The sequence below is a fragment of the Delphinapterus leucas genome, unplaced genomic scaffold (genome assembly GCF_059928025.1).
Source record: "Delphinapterus leucas isolate spDelLeu-1000000601 "Yukka" unplaced genomic scaffold, BTC_Dleu_Yukka2 spDelLeu_asBTCV2_sq67, whole genome shotgun sequence".
Taxonomy (NCBI): domain Eukaryota; kingdom Metazoa; phylum Chordata; class Mammalia; order Artiodactyla; family Monodontidae; genus Delphinapterus; species Delphinapterus leucas.
Genome location: NW_028322276.1, coordinates 620,532 through 625,514, shown reverse-complemented (window position 1 = coordinate 625,514; position 4,983 = coordinate 620,532). Strand labels below are relative to the sequence as shown.

The following is a 4,983-nucleotide window of genomic DNA, read 5'->3' as shown; positions in this document are numbered from 1 at the left end:
GCCCAGGAGAGCCCCAGTCCTTTCAGTCGCCCTAGCATGGGATGAGGCACCTGTTCTTCCTGCTTTCAGCTAAGTTATCTGCAGTACAGCAGGAAATGGGGCAGAATCCCATTTGACAGAAGAGAAACTTGTTCACCAAGGTCCTGTGACTTGACCAAGATACTCAGCAGGGAAGTGACAGCTCGGTCCAGGGCTTCTGGTTTCAAATCCCCAGGCTCCAAGGCTGTCTGTCTCCCCTGCTCCTGGGCAAGGGCGGGCAGGGCCCTGTCTCCCCACCACACTGGGGATTTTAAGTCTCACCCTTTACTCTGAATCTCGGTTCCCTCAATTATTAGCACTCCTTCCCTGCCAGCCATGTGAGGGTTAAAGGACTAAATATTTGAACCCTTTTACAAAACGAAGCCTGCATGGTCAGGGGAGTGCATCCATTTTTTTTTTTTTTTTTGTGGTACATGGGCCTTTCACTGTTGTGGCCTCTCCCGTCGCGGAGCACAGGCTCCGGACGTGCAGGCTCCAGATGTGCAGGCCCAGCGGCCACGGCTCACACGCCCAGCCGCTCCGCGGCACATGGGATCCTCCCAAACCGTGTCCCCTGCATTGGCAGGCGGACCCCCAACCACTGCGCCACCAGGGAAGCCCAAGTGGGAGAGCATTCTTGACAGAAGCAGAGTCGACCCTCCCCGTGGCTAGAGAAGAGGGCATCTTGCTGGTAGGTGGGCCCAGCTCTAGTTCTGTCTTTGGGTGACCCTGGACAAGTGGCCCTGGCCCCCAACTTCTGCATCTCACCCCTGAAGACAAGGTCACCCCCTTTGCATCTTATAGTCTGCCACTGGGGTGAGAAGGCCAGATACCCATTTTCCAGGGCTCTCTCCAGGGACCTTCATGGACTCTGTACATCTTGGAATCAAAAAGTTAAAAAAAAAAAATCACAGGAGAGGTAGAGGCACCCAGTCCAGCCCAGAAAGAGGACCTGGCAGGGCAGAGACCAAAACCCCATGCAGTCAGTGGCAGCCAGAATGAACCAGGAAAGGCCTGAATTCATCAGGTGGGGGAGGGGCACGGGGCTAGTGTTGAATGAAATGGGCTGAGGGCAAAAACCCACCTACTGGGCAGAAAAGGGACTGGAAAGAGGCCAGTTTGGTGCACAGAAATGTAAAGTGGCCAGCAAGGGTGGAAGTCTCTACCGGTTCCTGGTCCCCTCCACCTGCAGGCCTCTGCATCCAGGGTGGTTGTTAATCATTACCTGAGGTCGGGCCCGACTCCAGTACCCAGTCCAGCAGCTCCAGATACGTGCTCTTTGAAGTGTGCTCTAGGAGGCTGTCGGGCCCTTACCAAAGATGGATTGCCCATGCTTACCAAGCCAGGCGGGCCCTCCTGGAAGGGCTTCGGGCGGGATTGACAGGGAGAGTCCCGAGACACAGCCAGCTGCTGGAAGCTGGGGTTATCCAGGGATTACGGGGTCCCCCCGACAAAGGGCAGGGCTCAAATAAAGTCAAACGGTCTGAAAAGCTTCTGCACCCCAGCAGCCCTGAACGCTGCCTCCCTGACGTGACCAAAGCTAAAGCAGGGAATCTGCACGAGGCCCTTTGAGCTGGTGAAGCAAGTCCTCGGCACTGACTGGACACCCTTCGCTGACAGGCGATTCACTCTTAGCAAGCCCGGAGGCCCCAGGGGCCCTGCAGCCCATATCCCAGCAGGGTCAACAAAACAGGCGTGAAATGTACTTGGCTGTGCAGCCAGCCTGAGCACCGGTTACCTGAGCTGGTCCACATCTATTCCCATCCCAGGAAGGACTCAAGAATGGGTTTTAAAATGTTTCTTCTTGTGAAGTCAACATCCTAATAACGTGGCTAAGCTGGTGCATCTGGTGGCTCGGAGGCACCCACCTGGCCTCTGGGCTGCAAAGGCCACTGGCCCGACCACCCCAAGTCCAAGAGGCGGCAGTTCGAATGTCACATGTTGGACAAGTCCCATCTTGACCACACTTTCTGGGAGAACTCAGTGCCCTCGCAGGGGGGCCTAAAATTTTGCAGGCAGGCCCCAGGGGTACGTGACGCTATCAGTCCGGCTGATACTGTTGATGTGGAGGCCGCTGATGGCGTTCAGGAAGAAGAGGAAGGAGGCTGTGTATTCGCTCCAGAACGTCAGGCTGAGGCCCATGAGCGTGACCTCGTTCCTAAGGAGAGTCAGGAAGCTCAGGAGGCCCCCGAAGGAGAGGATGGACGTGAGGAGGAAGAGGGTGGAGCCCACGGCCCACTTGTGCCACGAGTGGGCGTCCTCGGACACCTGGGACACCATGAGGAGCTCCAGGCCAAAGATGGCGACCACCACGGCCAAGGTGGCCACGCTGCGGGCCACAGCCATGCCCGAGGCTAGCCCGGGCACGTGGGCCTGCCTCAGGTCTCGGAGGCAGTGCAGCTCAGCCTGGTTGGATGGTGGTGCAGAAGTGCCACGGCCCCAACAGACGGTCATCGGCCAGGAGCCAGTGGCCATCGCAGATGGAGAGGGAGGAGAGGACCACGGCCAGGGAGGCGCACAAGATGATGAGGGCCCGGATGGAGGGTTCAAAGAAGGGCCGGCGGGGCCTCCTTTGGGCCAGCAGCTTCTGGGCCTGGAAGACAGCACGGGGCAGCATGAGGGAGGGCCCCTGCCACAGCCCACCAGCCTCCTCAGGGAAGACCCAGAGCACACCTTGTAGCTTCCGACAGCCACGGTTTCTGCTTCGGTCTCCCAGGATGCCCGGGAAGCCCACCTTAGTCACAGCACAGACCCACCTCCTGGTGGGGCGGGGGGGGGACCCTCCTCCCATCCTACCTGTTCTGCATCCGTCCTCCATTTGAGACCTATAAGCATTGCCTGTGGATCCAGTTATTCATCGGGCAAAGAGTTCCCTGACCTTTCTTTAATGATCTTTATAATGCATAAGAAACCCAATTGTATTGACAGGCAAATCTTGGTCCATTCTGAAGTCAGCAAACCTGTCTGGCTTGGCAGATGTGACCTTGAGCTAGCAGCCAGCCTTGGTTTCTTTGTATGCAAAACAAGAATACTGCACTAGACATTATTAGCACATCAGTGAAGGTTACACAGCTCCCTCTTCTGGCCCCTGGTCTTCCCCAGTTTCATTCTAATCTGCACCCAGCTTTTTCTGCACTTTTCTTCAGTGCGCAGTGATGTTTGCACTTTGCCCTTCAGTCTGGCTCAGCCTGTACTCCGCCCAGGACATGGCACCGCTGTCCGTTCTAGAAGCTTCTGGGCGGGGGAGTCCCCGAGGCTCCCCTTCAGCCTATGGTTTCAGCCCCACAAAAGTACACCCTATCCTCTCTCCTGACAAGCTGGGCCAAGCGTCCAGTGAGGTGTCCCTTCTCACAGCCCCGGGACACCCCCAAGCCACCGTCCCCAACCCCCAACCCGGAAGCAAAAGGAATGCTTCAAAGGGTAAAACTCCTTAGACGGCCCACAAGCCCTCCCAGGGCATCCTCCCGGCCACCTTGCATGCCTAGGACAAGCCTAGAACTTTCCTCCTCACACCTACTGGTCCCTCCACCTGAAAGGCTCTTCTCCCGGCTGCCCCCCTTTCTCCATTCTTCATGTCTCAGCTGAAACATCGCCTCCTGGGAGAGGTCTGTCCTGCCCACTCAACCCAGAACGGACCCCTCCGGTCACTCTCTGTCAGGAACCGTTCTGACAAGTTTTCCATTCCTGTCTGATTCATAGTGGGAGGGCAGGACCGTGTCCCCAGCACCCGGTGCCAGTGCCGTGCTCAAGAGCCACGAGGTCGAGTTTGCAGCCGCTGTCACTTCCATCTGAAGCTCCCTTTAAACCATCTCCTGCCCAGTCATAACTTACGCCCTTTACAGTGTGTGTGGAAGCAGCCCAGGTCACGCCCCAGTTTGGGAGGTAAGCAAAGCACACAGCTCATGCGTGACGGTCATTGCTGGGAAGCAAACCGAAAGGGGACTCTGGGGGTGAGCCCTATGCCACGTGCAAGTGGAGGCTTCCAGAGGCGGTCTGGGCCACCCCTCTCGGTGAGGGGCAGAAAGCAGAGCCACGCTCCCGGGAGGCCCCGGGATCCTTATGGATCTGGCTTGCTCTCAGCACTTCTGCCTAGTTAGCATCCTGTCTCACTCTTAAACCTGAGTCTGGTGGAGCAGGGTGCTCCATGGCGGGGGGGTGGGGCGGACGGGGCGGGGTATGTAAAAAGGGAAACTGTCACACACAGGTCAGGGGACCAGCCCAAGAGCATTCACGGAGATCACAGTAAAGCCTGGCACAGCTGCCCGACAACTGTATCATGTGTAGTGGGGGGGATGCACACAGCTGGTAAGTACCCACTGGGGCCTTCGTGGGAGGGGCTCAGTACGTGGTGAGAAGGGCTGGAGTGGCCAGAGGGACGCCCAAGGGTTCGGGACCCGACTCAGACCGGAGGCAAAGGCAGTCGGGGGCGCTGTAAAGAACGCTCAGGTGGGGAGTCTGGGCTCTGGTTCTCAAACCGCATCCCCTTGTCTCCTTCAGGCCTCCAGGTGCTAAAGCAGGGGGCAGGGGGTCAGCTCCCGGCCCCTCACTTCAACCACAACAGGTCCCTCTCACCTGCTGGAGCCACTGGGAATCTAAGAGTCTGTACTGAATTTCATTAGGAAAGAACGGCTCTACTAAGAAACAAACCAAGGGAACTTTGAAATCTCTGTGACTACAAACCATAAAGGTGTTTGTCTTTGCGAGGTTTCTTAACCTCCTTGACCCTTATTTTCTCATCTACCGTTCCGTAGTTACATTTTGTAGCAGGAGTTAGTGATCCCTGCAGGAAAGAGTAGCCATGAAGGCACCCGGAGGTTATAACTCCCTACAGGTTGATAAGTTTCTAGGATGGGAAAACCCCAGACGCAGGCAACGAGTCACAAGAACGCAGCACCCAGAGGCCTTTTGACCTCAGACATCACGCTGTCTGGAGAAAAAGCACATGCCATCCTACCCTCAGCCCCA

The 4,983-nt window shown here is 57.0% G+C and overlaps 1 pseudogene; it reads right to left on the bottom strand.

The window, feature by feature from the left end:
* Nucleotides 1–1,038: 1,038 nt before the first annotated feature.
* LOC149743827 (voltage-dependent calcium channel gamma-like subunit pseudogene) lies at nucleotides 1,039–4,081 on the bottom strand (annotated as a pseudogene).
* Between the last annotated feature and the right edge of the window lie 902 nt (nucleotides 4,082–4,983).